Genomic DNA, 25,942 nt, shown 5'->3' with positions numbered 1-25,942 from the left:
GCAGTGTGGGGGGCTACCTGAGGCCGCTGGGGGCGGCATGTGGCCTGGGACACGGGAAGTCCAGGGATGCGGTGCGGAAGTTGCATCCTGTGCCTGAGGCTTGGGATGGCAGCGGCCTGGCTGCACCCCCGCAATGGGCATCCCCAGTGGGTACCGCCACCCTGGGGGGAAGGCCCACCCCCCTGCCCCGCGGGATCCTGGCAATAGCTTTTCCCCCCCACCCCCAGGATGGGCAGGAGGCTGTGCCAGGAGCCAGAGTGGAGCCGTGGCTGCTTTTTTCCTCTGAAAGCTCCTGTGGCTTCCCCAAGCTTCTCGCGCCCTGGGCCAGGACCCTGCCAGGTCATGCCACCCCCAGCAGCCTTGGGAGGTGACCTGTGCTGCCTCTGGTGCTGGGCAGGAGCTTCCCCAGGGCCCCTGGGCTCCTTGTGGCTGCAGGAACTTCTGGGGCAGAAAATCAGCCGCGGATCCATCCCCACTCCTGACGCAGCCTCCATGCCCATCCTGGGGCCAGGGAGTGAGCTGCCGCTGGGCCCCTGTGGGGCGGGGAGGCCCGGGCCTTGTCCCCAGGGCAGCAGCACCCACGAGAGCCTCCCGTGGCGGGGGCAGCTGGGCTGTTGCTGCCCCAATCCTCAGACGCAGGATGGAAGTTCTGCACTGCCTCCCCGGGCCACATCCCCACTGGGTAATGCCACCCCCAGCAGCCCCAGGCACCCCCCGTGCTGCCCCCCAGGCACCTTCCATGCTGTTGGGAGCCAGCAATAGCCAGGCGGTGCCCCCAGTGCCGTCGGGGCCCAGAGCAGGGTGGCAAGAGCCCGGGGTGCAGCTGCCTGGGCTCCATGGAGCTGGGCTGGGCTGCCCTAGCAGGGAGAGAAGGGAGCCACCCTGCTCTGGGCCCCACCAGCGCTGGCTCCTGCACGCTCCCTGCCCCAGCCCTGTGGCCAGATGGGGACCAGCGTGCCCCCCAACCCCCTCTTACCTGAGCTTCCAACTCTGTACAGGTGGGGAACAGCCCCATGGTCCCTCCTGCTGGGGAGCTGGGGCAGGGCAGGCCCTGCTCCTCCAGGGGCCTGCTGTGGCTTCCCCTGGGTCCTACTGCCCCTGGCTCCTGTCACTTTTGACTGGAGCCAGAGGCAAATAAATATTAATTTTTAAAAAAATTTTAGGGGCCCCGCGGGCCGGATAGAATGGCCTGGCTGCTGGATGCGGCCCGCAGGCCATATTTTGCCCACCCCTGAACTAGAACATCAGGATAAAACAGAGCGCCGCCCCACCCCTCATCTCCTGTTCCTCCAAATGACATCTCATCCTAGTTTTGTTTGGCAAGTGCCTGTCCTTACAGCACTTCTGAAAAATGTCCAGGGGCAGGATATGGCAAGCCTCAAGAGACAGGGAGTTCCAGAGCTGAGGAGCAGCTTCTGGGAATGACTTCCCATGTGTTTGCCAAGTAGACTTGGTGAATTGATATTATCTACAGGAGGTTGATTTTTGGCTCATCTTAAGCATTGCAATAGGGCATAAGGGGAAAGGTGGTCCCTTCAGTACCTAGGGCCAATGCCAATACCATTTAGGGCCTTACAGGTCAAAACTAGCACCTTGAATTTTGGACAGAAAGCTACTGGGAGCCAATGTAGATTGTGGAGCACTGGAGTTCTGTGATCCTGCTGACCCATCCACATCAGAAAGTGGGCTGCCAAATTCTGTACTAGCTGCAGCTTCCATACGGTTTTCAAGGGCAGCCCTACATCGGAGGTATAAAATGAAATTATTAGGTGGCAAGTTTAAAATGAACAAAAGGAATTTTTTTTTCACTCAGTGTGTAATTAACTTACTGCCACAGAATGTTATAGAGGCTGGTAATTTAAACAGGCTCAAGAAGAGATTGGACATATTCATGCAGGGTAAGTAGTTAACGTGATAATTTGGAGTCTGCACCCCAGCTAGGGCTGCCTAGGCCTCTGAATACTGGAAGCTGTAGGGGAAGAGGAACAGATCAATTTGAACAGGCCCTGCATAAATACTCTTTCCATTAGCATCTGTTCTCTGCCACTGTGAAATACAGTATACTGGGCTAGATGGACCGGTGGTCCAACACAGTACAGCATTTTTATGTTCTTACGCCAATACTAGGCATATTCTTTGATAGATGAGTCACGTTTCCCACAGAAGTTCAAGTGCCATCTAGGATGCTTTTTTTGTAACTAATTTTGGCCATTCACAGCTTCCACAGGTGTCAATGGGCACTGAACCCAGCACAAGCCTCTGAACCACAGCCACTTGGATTAATAAGAACTCCCTCAGCTGTCAGGTAGTAGCTAACATTTATCCATAGTGGGGTGAGCTTCTAGAAGCAGATGTGCGCTAAGACATGACATTGTAGCCTTGAAACAGGCAGGTGTGGGTAGTGGGGAGTTGGTGTCTTCGTGGATTCTTCTCTCGATCCCTTATCACAGGAGTGATGACTGGTTTGAAAATGCTTCTACTTGACACCTAAAATATGTTCATGTGGTTTTGCTTTAATTTTGGTGTTTAACCTGTTTTTCACTAGAAAAGTAGCTCTAGTCATCAGTATTTAATAAAACAATAAAAAAGTCAATGGAAGCTGTACCCAATTCCTTGAAGACTGAACTTGGCCCTCAGCTAAAATGTATTGCTTGCTTATTTCTTCTGCATGCTACACAAATAGAATCTAGCTGGTGACATGACTGATGTGTACACAGTAAAACCTGCATGTTTGGATAAAGTCCAAAAATGTGTATTTTCAGTTCTTCAAATGAAGCTGTGCGGTCTTTATGTATATTTAGGTCTCAAAGCTTCTGTTTACACAAAGAAGTTTAGTAAAAGAAAAAAAACCTGGGCTTAGTATCTGGTAACTTTCTAGCTTTTGCTTCCAAGTGGATTTCTGAATGAAAGGTAATCTAGTTGAAAGCTACAGAAGGAAAGGGAAATAGATAGGATTGGAATAGGAAGTGAAACCTCCTTTAGCACCATACATTGTTCACCATATTATCATCCTGTGCCCTTGACTGTCATTAACTCTTTTTTTGCAGTTTGTATGAGGAGGGAGAAGTAGTCACACAAGCATTGTCAGTGTTAATTCCTGGCTGGAATATATGCAGCATCTTGGTGACAGGTGCCTTGAGTCCCCAGCTCTCCCACAATCATTTTCAGATCTTTCAGTCTCCTCCTCCCTGCTACCTCTATCCCGCCCCCCACTGTTATCTATCTTAAGAATAATACAGGCTTCCTTTCTCCTTTCAAAAGGCACTGCTGAGAGCTCTCCACTAAGCTGAACCTTCTTAAGAAGGATATTTTGCCTCCTTTTTGTGGTGGAGGAACAAAAGGAAAGAACAAAAGAACTCAAAGTAACCCCCACGAACACAAGCAGTTTTCAGACTAAAGAGTCCTGCTGCCCTCCCAGCCTCTGGACAACCGAAACCTGCTCCAGGTGAGTAGTTCTGTCTGTAAAAGCTGTGATGTCAACAATGCACGAATAAGATTGCTGCTAGGTCCAAGCTGCTAAAGTGGGATGTAGGCATGCTATAATGGAGGATGGGGATTTTCCCAAGCTTTTGTGTAAGGGAACTTTGAAAGATAGCAGCAGTGATAGTTCTGCTTTAGAAAGGAGTCCTCCCATAGGAGGAAGTGCCTGGGAAAGAAGGCCAGCTCTGGTTACATTATTGTAGTGTTATATATTCTAGTGCTGGAACCGGAGGCTTTGTGGAGCCTCAGAAGAAGCAATTTCCATTATAAAGCATGAATCTCAGTGGGTACATATTTTTAGGACAGGGAATTCCCCTTCCTTTCTATCACTGCTCCTCTTTTATTACCCACTTTGTGGTGGTGGAGTCTTATCTTTCTGCATCTTCCCATAGTCCTGGAGAGTTCCTTCCCCCTTCCGGGGGAGACAGCATTCTTTCCCAGGCTGGATCCTCTGTAGAGACCACCCCAGCATACGTTCCCTCTGTAAGCCTTGAGCTCCCTGGTGGAGATAAACTTTATTTTCTCTTGTCAACCATTACCTGCCTAATTTGTGCCTGTTCTCCTCTTCCCAGCTTCCAGTTTCCTACTCTCCCTGTTCCTTCCTTTCCTCCACCCCCACTCCAGAACATGCTGCTCTTGATGTAAGACAGCATAGCAGTGTTTCCTTGGAGACAAAGGAAGGAGTTTTCTTAAATATGGTGATTACTCCCAGGATCTCTGGTTGATTTCCAGCTACAAAGAAGCACCAGCAGATGTTAACAGAAAGAAGGGACTGTGTGCTAGGGGGGTAAGGTTGGCCCAGTGGAATCACTGGCCTCTGGGACACTCTTTTAGAGCTACCATTTTTGGTGGTAAATCATACGGGTTGTGCTACTTGGAAAGGGTGCCCCTTTCCATGGCAGAAGAGCGATGACTCGCTAGGAGCAAGGATAAGATGGCTGGTCCGAATCTAGTGCTTGAGCTCACAAATTGGGTATTTTCCAGGATCCTTCCTTTGTGCCGGATCCTTATTTTAAGGCTGGCTATGTAATGTAATGCTCTAATCATTGTCATTGGTGATTATGCAGATTGTAGCAATATTTTAGCAAGTGCCTTACTGTGCCCTACATACAGACAGACATGGAGCATGTGGTCCATCCCAGTCTCTCCTGCAATAAGTGCTTTGGATGGAGTGTGCTGGGGGAGACAAGGTCGAGTAGTCACTTCCATCCAAAATTCACTGCAACTTTTAACTTTTCAAAACTCACTGGAGCCTTTAACAGAGGAAAATGTCCCTATGAAATTTCCTGTCCTGTAAGGGGCCCAGAAATTGTGCACATCCACAAACAAGCACTCCATTTTAAAATGAAGTAGTTTACCTTTATAACAACTGCTTGTTGTGCTATAGCTATCTCACACAAGAGGACTATAAGAGAAAAACACCATCATTATACTGCAATGAGGAGATATAAATAAGTCTGTCCAATAATGAAAAGACAACATGAAACATAGTCCTGTTTCCCTTCTGTGCAAAACCTAATGGATGGTGATTGAGGGCAGTCACTGAAGCATTCATGTAGATGATCACAGCTTGTATCCAAAACTTTATTTTATTATATTGTTATGTGTTAGTATTAATTAAAGAAAAAAAGATGGTAGTGGAGAGGAATGAATTAGTTTGAGCCACTAAGGATCAGCTTCGTCAGCTGCCTCGTTTCCACCAGGACTTCTCTAGGCCTTGGCCCTCTTTTTTTTCCCTCACATCTGTTTGTTTCCCTGGAATAGTTATTTCAGTGTTGGCAGCTCTCATGATTTTTGGTGTTGTTCTTGAAGTCTATGTGTCGGGAATGTGAAAAACTTAGCTCTTTCTTGTATTTTATGTTCTACTTATGCATCTGTCTAGCTACATATATACACTGATGTATGTTGTAAGTATTCACAACTCTTGGTAGAGGCGATCTCTTTTATTAGACCAACTAAATAGCTGTGAAAAAATTGCTTTATTTGCAAGCTTTCGGGCTCATGCGCCTTTCCTCATGCAAAGGAGAATGAACAGATACGTTACAATCTCCCAGGTAGAAATGAAAATTCATATTGCACAGCAGAATAGAAAGATGTTATAGGCTCCCCTGGATGGAAAAGTTAATTTATGCAAATTAGGCTCAAATAAAAGTTGGAGCAGTCGGTTTACCTCCAATGTGTCTGATGGCAAGCAGGGTGTTGAAATTTTCTTCTTCCTTGGTAAGGTGTTTTCTATTGCACAGGAGAGAAAGTCAATGGGATGTCTCCTGGCTGAGACAGTTCTGTTGTGTAGAGCTCGTTTAGATGTACGCTGGGAATATTAGGCAGTTATCCCAAACTGCCTCAGCAGGAGACAGAATGACTACAGAGCATGCATACCACCTGGAAACAGGAAGTGCAGAAGCAGCATAAATAGGAATGAAAATAGTTATTTGAATATAACCAAAAACTCAGGCAGTGTTTGGTTTGAAAGTTAAGAAAAGGCTTGGGGACTCAAGCAGGGGAATCCTCTTTAATCTGACACATTCCCCAGAGAAGCTATTGTTCTTTACTTTCTGAATCCATCTCATGACCTAACCATAATGACCCTGAGTTAAGAAAAGGGTTGTAATCTTTACAGCTAGAGGCCAGATGGTGAGTAGGAATTTGGGCAGCAGTACATGTTACAGATAAATTTCAGAGGCTTTGATTACCATCTGTCTCCCCACAGACAAGTCTAGTTCTCTTCATATTCCATTGGTCTCTTTCTGTAGTATGGTAGTGCCTACCGTCCCCAACCAGGGTCAAAGCCCATTGTTCCAGGTGCTGAACAAGTACAGCATAAGAAGTAGTCTCAGCCTTGAAGAGGCTAAAATCAAAACTGGACTAATGAAGGAAGATCTTGTTCTCCCCCTGTTACAAAGTCTGAGACCAAATCAAGGGGCTAGTTTTTATTATGTGATTTGCCTGTTCAGGAAGCTGCAACCACAACTTTGAACCGAGTCTAGATCTCCTGAGTAACAGCCTGGAGTCTTAATCTCCAGGTCTTCTTGAGCATCCTTCACTTATGAGCACAGGCCCTACCTACCACGTTACATTACATTACATCCTCAAGATTTTGCTCAAGAGGTTTTAAGGTGGAATTTCAAGTTACTATTTCCGTTTATGCAAGCCTCCTTGGCTCTTTCCCCTGTGGAATTGAATACTGTACTCTAAGCAGGTAACCATGAACATTGTGCGCCACACCTAATGGGAAAACTAAGCATTTATTTAGCTTCTGTGGCCTGCATACTCATAGCTGAGAGCACCACCGTGAAGTATGCCGTGCACACTTACTCCCACTCTGCATGCCAAATCCCAAAAATTAGGTAATGAGGCCTCTTCAGGGCAGTACTGAATACATGCCAAATAAGGATGCTCACAACAGAGAGCCTAAGAGCAGTGCTGGGATGTATTCTCAGTGCCACTTGCAGACCTCACTTCTAGTATCTCGGCACATCCAGAGGAACGAGTGAGCGGTGTTAGGTACTTGTGTCAGGGTGGGCCTGGGACAGTCATGGCATCCTCTGCCCTACTCCAGCTCCTTCATATACCTCCTCAGAATCTCACCTGCCACACCTTGATGAAAATATTTTATTGTGGTGGGAGGTTGCCCAGTGCCCTGGATTGAGTGCTGCCTTATCAGTGCACCCTAACTTAGTGCACCTTATCAGTGCTGCCCTAACCCTAAATAAATGTAGTTAGCTGGACCCCGCAGTTCACTACAACGGCCTATTCTAAAACCTGCTGGCACTTATCAGGCACCATTCATGTCCGCATGGGCCCTACCTGTACCTCAGAGTATTAATCATAGGGGTAGTACTTATTGCCTGAATCAACCCCCATAGCCATGTCCATGCCTCACAGATGTCACTCAGTCATGGTTTTGTGAGGCTTCCCAGCCCCATCTGTATGTTCTGCCCGCGGGACTCTAATCTTTGTCCAAGCTCCATCTTTTCCAGCCTTGATCCCTCTTCTCACTGAGGCTCTCAGCCCTGGCCATTGTTTCAGGCATGGGTGACTCATGCTGCCCCCCAAACAACCAGTCAGCAACTTGCGGGGGGGAGGGGTCCCTCATGGCCAATCACAGCAACTGTGGGGGCAGGGGAGGGTCCCCGCAGCAAAACTTACCAATCAGTGAGCGGCTGTGGCATTCCCACAAGTGGCCACAGGGCTTTCAAAAGTGGCCATGGCCTACATCCAGCATTCACACTCCATGGCCAGTGCTTGCAGTGGGGGGGCACCAGCACTCCCACCTGCCTGTCACCTGAGCAGGGAGCATGGCCTGACAGCAGGTGCACCAGTGCTCTTGGGGTGCACATGGACCCCTTATGCATCACCACTGGTTTCAGGCTTCAGCTCCCCAACCTGACACTGATTATGTCCCCGCTCTGTGCACGGCTCAAAGCACCCTGCTGCACGACCTCCAAAGTATTCCTGTAGCCACAAAACAGTCTTCTGGTCAAAAGACAAACCAAGATGCAAGCAAAGTGCCTTCAATTAAACATAAACCTCGCTCACTGTCCCACAGACCTTCATACTCCTTTCTCAGCGGTCTCCAGGATAATTTGGGTGCTTGCAGGGCTGTCTTTTCTAGCCTCATTCCCCCAGGAGCTCCTCTCCTTGCAGAGCTAATTTGCAGCGCTTGAGTCAGATTGCCTGCCTCAGCTCAGGACCTGAGTTTATATCCTTCTGGGCACCCTTCCAGTCTCATGGTTTCTCCACCATGTACAAGGGTTCCCTCTTAGCCCAATAATCCTCCTGCTTCTACTGCTCTGCTGTTATTACCGGTCTGGAGCTTTGTCCCTTTTCCTACTGCAATGGGAAACTTGCAGCCTGGTAGCCCCTTATCTTGGTTTTCTTCTGGCTGCTTACTCCAGATTTCTTTAACTCAGCTGTTCTTTCCTCCTTGAAGGGACAGGAGGCAGAAGCCCCTGTTACTGTATGCATGCATGTATGTATGTATGTATGCATGCATGCATGCATGTTTTTAAAGAAAAGAAGGTCCCTTTAACCTTATATACACAAAGATGAGTTTCCATATGTTAAACATAAAAATAAATCATTCTCTCCAGATGACATCTGTAGCATCTCGTATCTGTTTTAGTATTTTAATATGCTCATGGAATGTGCTAGACTAGGCTCAAAGCAATTCAAATTTCCCAGGACAGAGCTGGGAAATATATTGTCGGGCTGAAATAAAACAGCAGTTTGCAAAGCAGATTACTTAATAGCCCTTTTCTCTTGCATCATTTGCATTAGGCTTCCTGGTGAGGCATGTGCCCCTTCAGAAACTTAGAATCATAGGAAATTAGGGTTGGAAGGGACCTCCAGAGGTCATCTAGTCCACCCCCTGCTCAAAGCAGGACCATCCCTAATTAGATAATCCCAGCTAAAGCTTTGTCTACCTGGGTCTTAAAATCCTCCAGAAACAGAGAGTCCACAACCTCTCTAGGTAACTTGTTCCAGTGCTTTACTACCTTGTGAGAGAGTTTTTCCCTTTAACCTAAACTTCCCTTGCTGTAACTTCAGATATTTCATAGATTGTTAGGGTTGGAAGGGACCTTAGTAGATAGAGTCTGAACCTCTGCCCTGGGCAGGAAAGAGCGCTGGGGTGACCCCATCTAGGTGCTTGTCTAGTCTCCTCTTAAAAACGTCCAAGGCAGGGAAGAGCACAACCTCCCTTAGAAGCCCATTCCAGATTTTGGCAACCCTCACTGTAGACATTAGGAAAAATTTCTTTAATCTAAATCTGCTCTCCGTCAGTTTATGGCCATTGTTCCTAATAACCCCAAGGGGCACCCTGATAAGCACAGTGTCCCCTATTCCTTGTTGTCCCTGCCCCACCCTCCCCACAATGAATTTGTAGACAGCCACACGATCCCTTCTCAGCCTTCTTTTGCAGAGGCTGAAGAGATTCAGGTCCCTCAATTTCTCCTTGTAGGATCTTACCTGGAGACACTTAACTGTATGAGTAGCCCTCCTCTGGACCCTCTCAAGGTTATCCACATCCCTCTTGAATTGCAGTGCCCAGAACTGGACATAGTACTTCAACTGTGGTCTTACCAATGCCACAGAGGGGAAGTATCACCTCCTTACACCTGTTCGTGATGCACCTTCTAATGCATGAAAGAGTGTGATTGGCTTTACTTATGACTTCATTACATTGAAGTCTCATGTTCATTTTGGAGTTGACTATGACTCCAAGATCCCTTTCTGCTGCTGTAGTGCTTAAAAAGTCACCTCCCAATCTGTAGGTGTACTGGTGATTCACTCTCCCAACATGCAGCACTTTAACAAAGATAAGTGCAAATTGCATCCTATGCTGTTCTGCTCACTTTCCTAATCTGTCCAAATCTGCCTGAATCCACTCCCTGCCCTCCAGTGTTTACTTTGCCCCATAATTTGGTGTTGTCTGTTAATTTGGACAGAGTGCTTTCCATACCCTCATCCAAGTCACTGATGAAGATATTGAACGGTGCTGGTCCAAGGCCGTAGCCTTGGGGAACTCCACTTCCCCATGCTCCCAGCATTAGTATAGAAACACCTAAGCCCCCCAGTGGGTGCCCTTGGTACCCCCATCCTGATGCCTAATGGGCCCCTTAATACTTGCATGGACTGTTCCAGCATATGGCTTGTTGACCCTAGGTTTACCCCGTCTTCAGCATCCCCATCCCCTGACAAACCTAGTTTAAAGCCCTGCTTAGGACATCAGCCAGACTGCAAGAGAACAGATGCTTACCTTTTGAAGAGAAATGTAGACCATCATGTCCCAGCATGCCCCTTTCATGGAAGTGCAAATTGTGGTTGAAGGGGGCAGGAGATTTCTCCCTGCACCTGGGAGCTGCCTGCTGCTGAGTAGGCTATGCCCCTGCCCCTCTGACCAGGCTGACCAGTCTGTCATTCATTAGATCCTCCTTCCCTTTTTTAAAGATAATCACTATATTTGCCCTCTCTCCCAACCACCACACGTTTTCAAAGATAATGGCCAGCAGCACTGCAATCACATTGACCAATTCCCTTAAGATCCTTGGGTATACTGTCTGGCCCAATGGACTTGCACATGTCCAACTTTTCTAAATAGTCTTTGCGTTTTAGCTCACTGAAAAGTTTCCTGCTAAGTGAAGCTGGTCCTCTACCAGACTTGCTAGTCTTTTTGTACATTGGGATGATTTGTTCCTGCACCCTCAGTAAGGTTTCTTTAAAATATGACTACCTCTTTTGCATACCTTTCTCCCCTTGGGAGGCCAGTCTGAGGATCTTGCCCATAATTTCCCCGAATTCTGCTTTTCTGAAGTCCACGATCCAGGGTGGGAGACTCCCCTTCTTTCTTTCCTCAGCGTCCTGAACTAAATCATCTAGTGGTTGCTGCTGCCCAAGTTGCCATTCACTACTACATTCCCCACCAATTCTTCCCCGTTTGTGAGCAGCAGGTCAAGACCATGGCCCCTTGTTGGCCTCTCCAACATTTGCACCAAGAAGTTGTCCCCAACCCTCTCCCAAAGCTTCCTGGATTGTCTGTGCACTGCTGTATTGCCCTCCCAGCAGATGTCAGGGTGACTGAAGTCCTCCATGATTACCAGGGCCTATGAATGGGAAACTTCCACTAGCCATTTGAAGAAAGCCTGGCTCCCTGTTGGTTCATCTAGGGGTGAGCTGTCAGGAAGCCCACTGGGGGCTCCATGTTGGAAAATTCCACCCCCTCAGCCACCAATCAGGTGATTCATGGGAGACAGCGCATTGTTCTGCAGGGGAAGCCTGCTGGAGTCCCAGGAGAGTTGCTGCCACAGAGAATGGCCCCCCACCCCTGTATTCCTCTGATTCAACCCTGCTACTCCTGCTATCTGCCGGCAGCAGGAAACAAAAAGAAATAGCAACTTAGAATTCATGCTCCAAACTGAGAAGCTGTGATCTAGCGGCCTTCACCCAGATTTTGTTTACAACTATGTATCTCATTTCCAAAATCATTTAATATAGGGAGTATCGCCATTATATGGAGCAAATGACCAGAGGAGCTGAAAACATCCAACACTGACTAGTCAAAAAGCATGGACATTTCATATACTCTCCTGCACTTTAGATAAGCTTTGAAGAAATCAAATGTATTTTAAAGGGATCTGCAAGCAGCCTGCCACTCAAGCTGTGTCTTTTTGGCAACTCGTTCACCAAATGACCCCAGATTTGCACCACAAAGCTCATCCTTGCTACTGTTGTAAGACGCCAGTTTCAAGACCGTTTCCCTATGCATATAGATTTTATAGCTCTTACGTCTTTTTTTCACAGTAAAAGTGCTGTGTTTTTCTCTCTGGCTGACTAATATGCATGAGCCATTCTAAGAAAAGAACAGTGATCGGATTGTTTTGGCTTCGTTATGAGGCATCCCAATGTCAGGGCTATACCTCCATGAGGGTTCACCTTAATAAGTTTACCTCATGATAAAGTCCAAGGGCATTGTCTTCACTGCGTTTTGCCCTTTGGGATAGCTTACACATATTAGTTTCCCTAAGTTAAAAAATAGTTTTTAGCCATGAAGATAAGCCTTTAAACCAAAAGACCTCCTATTTGATGTAACTATGGAAGTTTCTACCAGTGTTAAGTCCATAAAATTGCCAGCACAACATTTCTCAGCCTCAGCAGCAGTGCTACCCATAGAAATAGGGGGCCCTGGGAAAAGTTTCTACCTGATGCCAACATACCTCTTTGCAGCTACTGAACCTAGGGTCATGGCTCCCTTAAGGTCATAGCTATACTGATCAGTACATTAGTGAATACCAGATTAAAATGTGCTATGCTTATTCCATGCATGCTACCAGAGGCAGTATAGCTGGCTTAGTACAGCAGAAGGTGCATGTCAATAAGCTTTTCCATTTTGGAGAATTCATTGGCACACCTAAGTGCTGTACTAAGATGGCCAAACTACTTCTAGTTCAGGAGCTAATTCATGTGGGGTAGTCCTAGCATGTCTCATTATGACACTCCTAATACAATACTGCAGCAGAATAAATGTATTTCATTATATTTCTGCATTTTAAGCATGATAAAATAGAGGCCCATCATAGTTTTAATGTAAAAGAAAAAAATAGTTTCTTGTGAAGCCATTAAAAAAACCAAAAAACAGTCAAGACCTCTAGAATACCCAGTCCTAGGAAAAAATTCCTGGTTGTCCTCCAGGTGAGCAGCACTGCCCAACAGCAAGTAGTGCAATGTACACTAGAAACTCATAAAACGCTGTTGGTCTTCTGGCTCTGAAGACAGAGAGCTGTGCAAGGAATCATACTTTCCAGGCTTAGGGCTGAAGATGATGATTCCTTGAATGGCTCTCAGGCTCTAGAGACTGCCAAGGACAGCCAAGCACTACTCTTCCTCCCCCTGCCAGAACTGGTAGACTGAAGGCCCTGCACCCCAGCACTAGAACTGGGAAACTGGGGGCAGAGAGACATGCAGGATTCCAAGTCTGCAGTCCTGGGGCTGGCTGAGCACACTGGAGAGTGCTCATTGGCTGTCCACCCTGCCCTCTGCCCACTCCTGGTGTGGCAGCGGGGAGGGAATGCCGGAGAACTGAGCAGCTACCTATCATGCTCTGCAGGCATCATTTTGAAATGCTTCCAAACATAGGCTGATCCAGGTTTTTAAAAAGGGGTGGGGGTGGCAGGTAGAACCAGGACCACCATGGTGAGGATGCATCTGAGGTGTAGCTGGATCCCCCAGGCCTATAGTGGACACCCAACGGGAGTTGGGCAGGAAGTAGGCACAGGAAGGGGAACTTCCTGTCACTAATGTTGTCCCTAGCTGAAAGTGGCATCCTTGCAGCTGTTCCCCACAGCTGGAGCCTCCAGGTCAGTGTGGGGAACCTGTGAGAGTGAGCTGAGTAAAGAGCAGCAGCCTATCCTCTGCTGCTGTCACTGCTGCTGTCCCTGGCCTTGCCCAGAACCCCTTGCAGCTGCTCCTCATAGCCCTTGGCTTGGGTTTGCCCCCACACCCAAGTCATCTGGGGATGGTGGTAGTGGCAGATCTCATCCTCCCTGCACCTGATTCTGCAGGCTCCAGCTCCAGGCAGTGACTGAGTGGGATACTGGGCTCAGCTTGAAACAGCAGTGGCAGGCAGGCCTCTCCTTCCTGCCTGTCCCCATTGTCCTGGGAAGCAGCTCATGAAGTGCCAGGCTCAGCCAGAGGTAGTGGTAGTGGAGACAGCAGCAGGCAGGTCCCTGTTTCCTGCCTGAAGTGTTTGAAGTACCTCAGATGCCAGATCTGTCCATAGGCTCAGAGTACACTATGCATGCTCCCCACAATTGGTGTAGCTAGATAGGCACTCTAGTGACTTCTTAATTATTACTCTTGCAATGAAAATGTGGATGCTAGACAATAATTGAGGTCAAATCCCATCAGATAATATCCAATTGGTGCAGATCAGTGCAAGCCACAAATATGTGCAAAAAAGAAAAAAAAAGGACAACTTTACTGACCATTCCTTCTTTTCTGACAGCTTTCTTTTGAAACTTAATAACAAAATGGTCTCGTAACTATTCCCTATGCCCCAATAAAACACAGGTGTTTACAAGACAATAGTAATTAAGCATAAAACATTGAGAAAAAGAATGTTGGTTCCTGTTGGACAGACAGGGGGGTGATTGATTTTTTTTTGCTGTTGACAGGGCAACAGATATAGAGGCCCTGCACTGCCTGCACCCTTGCCCCAAAACTTATTCTCCTGTGGGTGCCCCAGCCTGAAGAGCCTGAATCTTGCAGAGCACTTGCATAAAGACTATCAATTCTATGAAAGCCTACAATAAATCTAGGTTTCTCCCTTCCACTTTGTCCCATTCCCAGGTCTCCTGCTTCTCACTCCTCTCCATTCACTCACCGGAAGGAGAGCTTCTAAGAGTCTGCCTGACAAAAGATAAATTACATTCTACTTAGTTATCCCTTCTTCCATCCTTTTTTGTGTCTTCGTGACAAGGTATTTTTAGCAGAATTCACGGATTCACTGGGATCTGACGGGCTGCACTGTGAGCATTTCTGCTTTGGCCTCAAATTTGTGACCTCTGGGCTATTAACTGTGCACTATAGCGCTTGTGGCAGGCCAGTAGGGGGCACTCCTGCACTGAGACACCCACCTCGCTGTGCCCGAACACCTACCAATCCCCAAGTGCCTCCCCAGGGCACCTCACGTCTGGCAGACCCCCTTCCCAGAGCGCACCTGCAAGCCTCGGGGTACCACTGCCACCACCCAGGGGATCTGGTCTGTCTTCAGCTCTGTGCCCCCTGGGCTACACAGGCCTAGTAGACCTAGAGGGTGCTTAATCCTCTACGAAAACTTAGGGCGTTTCCTTTAGTCTGAAGTACCAAAAAGTAGCCTCCCTTAGTCAGCTGGACCAAGGGGGCACCAAGGCATAACCCAGTCCCCCTCCCAGCCAGTTCATCACGCTATGAACAGTGGAGAATTTTATTGGTTAAAGAGGATAGACTTGGGGAAGAGTACAGGTTAGAGACAAAGAACGACCATAGAGCAAACAGTGTGGCTAAGTAGCCGTTAGCCGCTCACCCCAGCCCAGCCCAGCCCTATTGAACATAGGGGACAATTGGAAAATACTCTGAGGGAGTGCTTAGCTTACTAGAACCGTCTGGAACCCACAGAACATCTCTTTTCCCAGTTATCACAATATTGAATTCACTAGGTGATAGTTTCTAACTGATAATTGTGAAAGCTGCTAATCAATATTACTGTCACTGTCTTGATGGGCATTTAGCTTAAAAGCTGATCAACAACAAGGAGCTGAAACGAAACAAATACAAAACTGAAATGTGACTGAGGGGACGAGGCACCTAGTTGGAGCGAAGGGTATGGTTATGCCTATATCCCATGAAAGCCGTCAATGCACGTTTAACTACACAAAAACTAATGGTATTAGAAGATTTGACTTCCAAAGGCCCAGGCAATTGGGTGCAAGACATAAGACTATTATTAGGCCTAGGTTCATTGTATTGATTACAGGAGCTAGTTAAAGAAGTAAGCAAACCTTGTTTGTGATTAAAGGAGACATCTGAAGGAAGGTCAGAAGATGCCATTTTTGGCTAGCGCAGGTAAAGGGGAAAAAAGAATCAGCTTTCGGCATAAATAGGCCATGAAATGTTGGTGGGTCTTTTTTTAAAGCTCCATCTAAGTCAACTATATTAAGTTATCTGATCTATTTAATTTTGCATATTCAATTTTGAAACTGAATTATATTGTGGTTATTTGTACTCTGTTTTGTGTGTTTGTATTTGCATATTGTGCAGCACAATTTGAACCATCATCAATATGTAGTTCAAGTAAAGAAAAGGATAGCTGAATTTACCAAATATAGCTCCAAGATGACTAATTAAGAGTCCTACTTGAGAGCTGCAGTGAGAATTAATGTATAAAATAACTGAAAGAATAAGGTGTCATTTTTCAGTAATTGATGGGTAAGAAATAATAATATACAAAGAAAAACATTGCTGTAGAAGTATCAGAACAGAAAGTTGCATGTATCATTCATCCCAAACTTTGCATATAAAGTTCTGCTCCAAGTAGTAATTAAGCATGTTATGAATACAGTTATTAGACTGAGATACAAACTTCGTTGAGTTTTGGGACCTGGCTAACAAGCCCTATCCACTTGCTTATTTGGGCTGGTCCCTCTGTGATATACAGATTAATGCATTTTTTAGTTTTATAGCATGGTCAAAATATTCTGTGCTTGTCAGCCATGTGGTATGTCTTACCCCAGGATGATTTAGATCAGACTGTGAATTGTTATTAGAAGTCTCACCGTTGCTTCATAAGAACTATGAGCTCTGAGAGACATAGACACTGTGATATGTCTCTATTACTTCCATAGTGTTTTAGGGAATACAGGTCCCAGAAATGGGGCAGTGAAGTCATTCTGAGATTGCCCCTTGCCACTGTTCTCAAGAGCTCTGCCTGTGATATTCCTGTGAGCAGTGGTGAGGCGTACTAAGGTGGTTTCACTGTCCCATTCCCAGAAATGGGTCATGGAGAGGACATGCTTGAGAGCCGTACTTCCAGGAGCACTGCAGAAACAGGATAGTCCTGCTGGTGCCCCTCACTCCCCCCACAACAGCCCCCCAGCCCCTCTCTGCTCGCACACACGCATGCACACAGGCACAGGCGCTCATGCAGGCACAGGCGCAGACATGCACATACATATGTATGTATGCCCCAAGCAGAGCCCAGTGCTGGTGCCACCACTAGCCTCAGCCTGCAGCGGCAGCCTGCTGTTGTCCCGCATGCAGATCTGGGGGCACACGCCTGCCACAGCCCCCCAGCCCACAGCCCTCCTGGGGGGCGCAAAGCAGCAAGAGGTGCCACCCCTCCCCCTCCGCACCCACTGATAGTTCCCTCCGCAGCTGGAGCTGGCTGCTCCCAGGGCCGCTGCAGCAGGGGCTAGGGCGAGTGTGGACAAGCTACGCCACACCCCATGCCGCCCAGCTCTCCGCTTGTTCCCACTCACCCCAGCCCCTGCTGCAGCGGCCCTGGGAGCAGCTGACACCAGCTGCCTGCAGCACAGCATGGCGCAGCCCAGGAGCTGGGGTGAGCAGGGACTGGCAGGCTGGTGCCAGCTGCTCCAAGGGCTGCTGCAGCCGGGGCTGGAATGAGTGAGGCCCCAGGCCCATGGCCCTTTCCCTCCCCGCACAGACTTACCTACTCGGGTGGGGGGGCACCTATGCTGATCATGTAAGAGCAAATTTACCTCACATATAACGAATTATGGGGTCTAAAAATGCTCATCACATAAGAGCGAATTCACATATATAGAACCCACATAAATCGAGGGAAACCTGTAACGTGCATGGAAGACTAATTTGCTTGACACGTACAGAGTCTTCATGCTAGGGCAGAATTCTGTTTCTCTTTGCTCATTTTAGTGGAAGTTTTTTAGATGTCTGCATAGCCATTTTTGGACCTCGCTCTGCTTTGGATGCATAAGCTTGAGTGTGGCAGGGCACTTGGGGTGCCTGCCACTTGTGGAGGCCAGGCAGCCTGTGAAGCCACTGGCAAGTGAGGGCCAGAGCTAATTCGGGGGTCAGCTGACCCAGGGAGCCAGCAAGTATAAGTCCGGACCCTGGGAGAAGCTGGTAGTAACATCTTGGATCTTGTTGAGAGAACATCTCTTTAGCAGGGTGCCTGCAGCTCCAGAAGGCCAGCTTGGAGAAAACACCAAAAGCAGCTTGGAGGTTTGGAGAAGAACTAAGGGTAGGAGGAGGTTCCTAGGGACCCAGGAAGGAGTCTAGAGCCTGGTGAGAGGCTGAGTATGGGACCAATGAGGGTCCAGGACCCCCAGAAGGGGGCTCAAGTGAAAGAAAACATCAATGAGGATGCCATCTGCAAGGCATGGGGCATGATGTAGGGCAGTGGTTCTCAAACTTTTTCACACTGGGACCTGTTAGCATAATTATCAGCCTGCCATGACCCACAACCCCCTGGCCTCAATCCACACAGTCTCTCTTTTTCCCCTCCTGTGGCTGCTGCGTCTGGCCCCCTTCTTTCCTCCCTCTCCAGCTCCTGAGGCTGCTCTCAAAACGCTGCCTGCACCAGGAAACTGCAATTCCCTGGGACCTTCCCGTGACCCATTACAATCTTTGTGACCTACTTTTGGGTCACAGCTCACAGGTTGAGAAACGCTGGTGTAGGGGGAGAATGGAGCCATGCAACTAGGCCATAAGACAGAGACCACATGCACCTGGTGGTCATTTAGGGAAAACAACTTAGGAAGCCTTAGGACAGCCTCCCTCATTAAAATAACAAATGTCAAGGGTTGGTGGGTGACTAGAAGGGGTGATCGCCCAGAAAGTGAGGGCTGCAGGGGCTTCATGGCCACCCCTGGAGAGGCACCCTGCCATTGGCAACGTAGGGGGTGCATGCCGGTGCACATGCACTCCCTGAGCATGGTGGTGCACCTCCTGTGAAAAGGCGCTGCCAACACTGTCAGTGGTGCCTGTGAGCAGTTGCCGCTCGCTGCCACCCCCCCCACTGCCGCCACCACCAGCGTTGTCTGCGGGCAGTCCATGATCGTCACTGGCCACTGCTGCCATTAGCAGCAGCATCTGCAGGTGGTCGCCAACTGCCAGCTGGCACTTGCCACCCACCGCCAGTGCAATAGCTGCCTGCAGGAGCTCACCGCTTGCCGCTGCCACGCTCCTGCTGCCGCTAGTGCCGCCGTCTGCAGGAGCTCACGCCGCTGCATGCCCCCAGCCTCCAGGGGCTTGCGACATTCATGCACCCTGCCATCCTGAGCAATAGAGTGAGCATGCACAGCAGGCCTATGCACTGCACACGTATATGTGGCTATGTATACATGCACCCATGTGCAGGTACCAGAAACAAAGATGGGGGAAGGACCCTCCCATGTTTTAGCTCTAATAGCTAAGTAGTTAGAGCACTCACTGAGCAAGTGAGAAATCTCGATTTTTAGCTCTCTCCCTCCCTTCTCCACACCTCCCCCCCATTACACAGACAGTGCATGAACTTACAGCTCTCTGACTTCCCAGTCTAGTGAGCTAACTACCGCACCACAGACTAAGTATTGCCCCAGCCATGGGTGGATCCAGGATTGCAGTGACAGGGATGTGGCTGCACACCCTTCAAGGATAGGGCACATGCTCAGTGAAGAGAACTCATTGCACACGAGCTACTCAGCTGAGGGGGATGTGGCCCCAGCCCATCACTGTGATCCTAGATGCCAGCAAGCTCTCAGCAGCTCATGCTAGGAACTACATATGTGATATTTGAGCCCACTGGCACAGGGTCTGCTGGAGTCCCTGCTTTCAAGCAGCTTCCAGGGCCTGCTGCTCTTCATTCTTCCTTCCCTACTCTCCCACCTAATTCATCAGCAGGAGGAGATGGGAAGAGCAGCGGCAATATGATGCCTCCGGAGCTTTGTGAAAGCAGAGGCTGCATTGCTACTGGTTGCTCTGCCCCTTCACAGCCTGCTGCCCCTAGGGAGAGGAGTGAGGGGAAGAGCAAAGAGAAGCAGGGACTCCAGGCAGAATCTGTGCTGACCAGTGGTGAGCTCGCAGAGCTCGCTGCACATATGAAAATCCCAGCAGGAGCTGTGCTGATGCATGGGTGAGCTGTGAAAGCTCACTACATATGTGGTAAAACTTTAGTTTTTGAAACTTTTTTTGTTATTTTTATTTATTATGATTAGGGACCTACAAATTCACAGGCCCCGGCTGCCAATTACACAGCTGCAACAGGGCTGGGGCCCCCAATTTCATGGCCATATCATGGCCACCATTTTGAAAGCTGCACTGGGCAAGCAGTTTCAGGCAGGTGGCTCCTATCTCAGTGCACGAGGCTCTGGCTTCAGCTCTCAGCTGCCAGATCTGGAGCCAGAGCCCCAGCACTCTTCTTGAGGCTAAGCCCTACTTGCTTGTGCTGGAGCAGCCCACGCCACACTCTGACCAGTGCCCACAGCTCAGCCAGGTGCTGCTCTGTTCCTCCCTCCTCCAGTTCCAGGATCCGGAGCTGGGCTCCCATTTGCCTCCTGGCAGTGGCATGGTGTGGTGCAGCAGGAGCAAGAGGAGCTACTGCTGAAGGTGATGGGTGCACAGCAGCACCTGACTGGCTGCAACTGCACCAAGAACAGCCTGCTGGAAGCTGCTCCTGCCCCTGCTGCACCACACCGCACCACACTGCCACACCGTTCCAGGCGGGCAAGTGAGCAGCTTCAGCAAGGTGGCTTCTGCCACAGTGCCTGTGCTCCGGCTTCAGCTGCTGGCTGCTTTCCCTGGAGCTGGAGCCCTGTGCGATGGGGCAGGAGCAAGAGCAGGAGCAGCTTCCAACAGGCTGTTCCCAGGGCCCCCGGCCTCCAGCATCAGCTCCTCCTTTCACTCCTGCTGCACTGTGCTGTGCCACTCCTGGCTCGCACATGGGGGTCTGGCTCCAGATCCTGGAACTGGAGGCAGGGGGGCACAAAGCAGCACCTGACCAGGCTGCAGGCACCAGTGGGAGCACAGCCTGGGCTGCTCTGGCACGAACGAGCGAGGCTTAGCCCCATGCAGAGTGCTGTGGCTAGGGTTACCATATTTCCAGGTCCAAAAAAGAGGACACCTGTTGGGGGTGGGGAGCAGAGGGAATATGATGGTGGGGGGGTAGCGACATACTGGTGCCCTGCCCATTCTGTTGCCCCTCACTGACAAGCTACCCCCCCAGCTGCTGCCCCTCACTCTGGATCCACTGATCCCAGCCCTGCTAGTGCCCCTCACTCCCAAACTGCGGCCCCCTGGCACTGCCAGTGCCCTGCACACCCAACCTACAGTCACCTGTCCTGTACCCTGTGCTCCTCACTCCTGACCCACAGCCCCCTCCACCTCTCCCAGCCCTGCCAATGCCCCTTACTCCCGACCTGCAGCCCCCTGCCCCCCAGCCCTGCTGCCCAAGCAGCTCTTGCATTGTGCGCACACTGGCTCTTTCTCTCTCTCACACACACACACACACACACACACAATCTCACTCACTCTCTCCCTCCCTGGTTGCCGGAGCCCTTGCAGAGAGCATGTGACCCCCAGCAGCCAATCACCTTGCCCTCTGCTCACCAACCCCAAGCATCCAGCCCAGGACAGCAGAGAACTGGGACATTTTCTCTTATTTTACAAACCCGCCCAGATGTAGCACAGGGGTCCGAAAAAGAAGACATGTGCAGGAAAACCCGGATGTGTGGTAACCCTAGACTGCCTGGGGAGCTGTGCTGCACATGTGCATCCCCCACCTTGCTGCCAGCAGGCTCCCAGGACCTAGCAACTAAGCAGCCCACCCTGACAGGAAATTTTCCCACCTCTCGCCCCAGCTTCTGGAGATGGGCAGTCTGCCTTCTTAAAAATCTTTCCTCCCTGCCCCTCACCCTTCTAGGAGGCAACCTTTTCACCGTGAAAAAGGGGTGGAAGTGGCTATGTTCAAAAAGCGTTTTGCTAGCTCTTTGTTGGTTATTTCATGCGAAACTGCCAGTTCCATGAAATTGTGTATTTGGTAGGTCCCTAATTATGATTCTTTAGCTTCACAGTGCACACCGCAAGATGGCAGGCTATGAACAGCCAAGCCATGCCCACTTATTCATGGAGGCAGAACTTTCTGCATAAAGCACAACTTCTGGAAATCATTATCAGCATTGTTGCTGTTGGTGTTGCTGTTATCATTATAGTAGCCAATTGCCCGTCAAGAATGATGGGGGGGTGGGGGGAGCGGGTGGGGATGGACCCCCCCCCCCCGGCCCTCTCCCCCATTCCCTCCTGCTGCTTGGGGTCTGGGCCTGCTCCCACCGCCTACCCGCCGCAGCGGCAGGGGGAAGGGAGGAGCGAGCCTGGGCCTGATGCGGGGGAGGACCGGGCCCGAGGGGTGGGGAGAAGCTGGGCCACCACAGCCTGGGGGGGCGGCCAGGAGGAGCAGGCTAGGGGCCAACGTGGGGGAGTGGGGGTGGGGAAGGAGTGGGCCAGGGCCTGAGGGAGGGAGGAGGCCTGCTCCTTCCCTCCCCCAGCTGCTGCCATGACTGTGTCGGGCCGGGCCCGCTATTCTCCCCCTGCCTCGGTGCGGTGGGCTGGCTTTTCCCTCGCTCGGACTCGCTCTTCCTCTTGCATTGGGCCCGGGCCTGCTCCCCCTCCCCACCGCATTGGGCCTAGGCCCACTCCCCTCCCCCGCGCCACCCATGTTAGCTTTGCCCCCCACCCCCGCTCCGTCCCATGTCCCCACCATCATGGTGGCAGGCTGCCTTCTGTCAGAATGCTTCTTTGCGCTCTGATTGGCTGTTTGTAATGCAATGCATTGTCAGCAGATCAAGGGAAGTAATTATTCCCCTCTGTTCAGCACTGGTGAGACCACATCTGGAGTACTGTGTCCAGTTTTGCCCCCCACACCTCCACTACAGAAAGGATGTGGACAAAGTGGAGAGACTCGTGCAGAGGGCAATGGAAATGGTTCAGGAACTGGGGCACATGACTTACAAGGAGAGGCTGAGGCAACTGGACTTATTTAGTCTGCAGAAGAGAAGACCAAAGTGGGGATTTGATAGCAGCCTTTTACTATCTTAAGAGTGGTTCCAAAGAGGATGGAGCTAGACCATTCTCAGTGGTGGCAGGTGACAGTCAAAGAGAAATGGTTTTGAGTTGCAGCAAAGGAAGTTTAGGTGGGATATTAGCAAAAGCTTTCTCAGTAGGAGGTTGGTGAAGCACTGGAATGGGTTACTTAGAGGGGTGGTGGAATTACCATCCTTGGAGGTTTTTAAGGCCTTGCTTGACAAAGTCCTGGGTGGAAAGATGTAGTTGGGGATGGTCGTTTCGAGCAGGGGGTTGGATTATTTGACTTCCTGAGGTCCCTTCCAACCATAATTTTCTATGATTCTATAAAGAGCTATGTTGGTGACTGGCACTGTTTGAAGAACAAAGGCATGAAGTTGACATTTTGATGCTTTATAAAGTGTTGCATGGACCTTTGTACAATAAAGGAATTGGGGTGGGGGGGAGGGGAAGGGGAAGGGGGGGAAGAAAGTGGGCTTTTTCTTCACTTAACAGTCAGGATTCATTATCCATCATGTATAAAATGCATTCATGGGAAACTTCTGTACAGTGTACTGGCTGAAAGTATACCAGCATTCATTCTTGTGCTCATAGGGGAGAAGAATCTATGAGACAGTGCCTGACAGAGTTGTAGGCAGGAATAAAGCCAATATGGTGTTATGATGAATGACAGATGTACCTTCGGAGGTTCACTTGAATTAATAACAATCTTTTCCCCTTTTTATAGCCCCTTTCACCTCAGCATCTCACAGCATTTGACATATATGAATTCAGCCTCATACCCTTATCTTTTCTTATGTAGAGGAATCTCCTTCTTTTACAGACTGCCACAGAAAGATGACATGGCTTAGTGAAAGAAAAAAATCATACATCAGATAGAAAACCTGTGCTATACTGCCACCATTATGACTGTTTTTCCTGAAATATGTACATCTTGTTTGTCTCCTTTACTCCCACGTTTGTATCCGTGTGTCTGATGTATTTTGCATTTAGACCTACTTGTTTCCCTTTTGCATCCCTTCTTGCTGTCCTTTGTCTCTCTGGACCGTTCCACAGTTGAGGGTCTTCTGGTCCTCTCACCTCTGGACTGTTTTGTCTATCGCTGCAGGGCTTTATTCACCATCCTCCATGGAGCCTAGTTTAAAGCCCTCCTTACCAGGTTGGCCAGGTGACCCCCAAAGATGCTGTTTCCAGTTCTGGGCAGATGGATCCCATCTCTTGATAGCAATCCTCCTCCCCAAAATATCTGCCCATCATAGGTGCTGCAGAGCCTTTGTGGGGCAGGGATGGATGTGAGCTGCCCGCTGTGGACTCAGGGCTCCATGCCCTGCTGCCATCCCCTCAGGAGCCCTGCACCACCATGGCGAAGCACTCACTGGCCACCCAGTGGCAGTGGGAGGCACAGCTCTCTGCCACCACCCCTGTTGCTGCTGGGTGGGCAGAGGGCGCCTTGCCATGGCAGTGCAACCGGTGCAGGACTCCCGGAGGGAGGGCAGCTGGGTGGGGGGTTCTGAGCCCACAGTGGGCAGCCTGCATCTACTCCTGTCCCATGCCCAAATCTGCGGGGCACATGCCCCCCCCCCCCCCCCCAAATGCCCCTCTCCCCAGGAGTGTGCGCAGCAGCAGGGAGCTGCCCCATCTATGGCCATCTCTGGCTCTGTCCCACTTCCTGTCCTGTCCTCAGGCCCCATGCGCTGCCCTGGCTGGGCCATGCCCCCAGGCCCAGCCCCTGCCCCACTCCCTGCCTCACTGTGGGAGCCTCAATTTCCTCCACCCTCATAGACTTACCTGCAGACAGTCAGGGGAACTGCTGCCTGAGGCTGTGTTCCTGGCCATGTGTATGTGTGCATGTGCACATATGCACATGGCGCCCCTTGTGTCCCACTCCTCTCAGCCCCTTGCAGGCTGGAACTCTGCCAGCCTGCAAGGGGAAGCCTGCCATTTCCTGGATTGCTACATGATGCTGGGAATCTGAGACAAATGCTGTCCTGGAGTCATGCAGCCTGGGACCAGGACTTGATGTTCCCTTTTTGGGACTGCCTCTTCCCAAGGAAGGCCAGGGCCCTTGGGCATACTTGGCAACTATGCCACCCATTATCAAAGAATTGTAAGCCTTTGCATTAACCCCACTATCTCAGCCACACCTTTACTTCCATGTGTAACAGGGGGCCAAAGGCCCCTGTTACTAAAAAGGGGAAAGTGCAGCAGGCTAGACTAGCTGTGTAGGTAGGCAGGCAGGCAGCTGAGACAAGGCTAGCTGCACAGCAAGAATCTGAGGGAGTAATGCAGATTCCCAGGTGCCCAGCGGATAAAGGCTGCAAGCAGTGAGGCTAAGCTGCAGCGGGGAGGGGCAGGCTGCCCATTAGATGGAAGGAGAAACCCCTGTTCAGGATTATGGAGTCACGTGACCAAATGGGGCAGGGCTCCAGGGTATATAAACCCAGTGCCTGGAGGAAGGTGGTCAGTGAGGCCTGGTGCATTGCAGGGAACAGAGCTCTTAGGAGAGAGGAGCTACAGAAGACACCATGATAGGCACCACAATACTTGGAGAGTGGAGAGGTGACAGCTCAAGGCAAGGAGGGCTGGAAAGATTTTTTTTGTTATAAAGCGGTGACTTCCATTTTGGTTTTAGTCTAGACCCAAGGACGAGGTTGTGGCTAGGAAAGGTGGGGTGGGGTGGTATGGAGGCCACAGGAGTGCCTGAGAAGCACACAGTTTAGAACTTTGCCAGGGCCAGTGACTCCAGGGAGCTAGAGCTGAGAGAGGGCAGCCTCACCTGGGTAGTAGTAGTAGTCCCAGGGGCTGAAATGAGATGGGTCAGAGGGCCTATAACCTGAGAAGGGTGAGACCAGGGCTAGGGACCCTAGAGCCAAAGAAGGGCTAGGGCCCAGAAGCTGAGGTCTGGGGTGGTGGATCTACACTGAGGGGGACCCAGCCACAGAAAAGTAGCTGAAGCCAGGAAACCTGAAGCCCCTATAAAGGTTTTATTGTCTGAGAGGGCCAAGTGCTGTGGTGTGGCTGGGCAGTGATATCATATACCACTTGCGAGGCATGACTGTGGCTGTGGGGGTGGATGGAGGCTAAAAATACAACCCATAAAGTGCCAGGTGTCCAAGGCCCTAATAGGGCCAGAAGGGCTGCAATTAATTGCTTTAGTGGCAAGTTTGCCGCAGACTGGACCCACTCTGGGCCCTTGGAGCAGCCCCTTAAACCTTTTTGAGCAGCATCAAGATGTAGCAGGAAACATAACAGGGAGGGGCACTCCTAGGGATCTAAGTGAGCAAGAGCCATGTGTCTACCAGGGGGTGGCATGGCACCACTGGAGCATGGGTCCTGTCATACCCTGATATGATGGTTATTGAGAATACCACTTCTGATCTAATCTCCTTCACCC

At 50.0% G+C, this 25,942-nt stretch overlaps 1 protein-coding gene across 2 annotated transcripts in view; it reads left to right on the top strand.

The window, feature by feature from the left end:
• Positions 1–25,942, top strand: part of LOC102570306 (excitatory amino acid transporter 1) — a 134,884-nt gene that overhangs the window by 57,562 nt on the left and 51,380 nt on the right. For both annotated transcript variants that reach the window (XM_019491238.2, XM_006262132.4), the window contains exon 2: positions 3,262–3,445. The gene's annotated coding sequence lies outside the window, so the exon portion shown is untranslated. The remainder of the gene's footprint in view (positions 1–3,261; positions 3,446–25,942) is intronic.

Source organism: Alligator mississippiensis, chromosome 16, assembly GCF_030867095.1.
Source record: "Alligator mississippiensis isolate rAllMis1 chromosome 16, rAllMis1, whole genome shotgun sequence".
Classification (NCBI taxonomy): domain Eukaryota; kingdom Metazoa; phylum Chordata; order Crocodylia; family Alligatoridae; genus Alligator; species Alligator mississippiensis.
The sequence above is the reverse complement of the archived record's forward strand: the minus strand, read 5'-3'. Positions and strand labels throughout refer to the sequence as shown.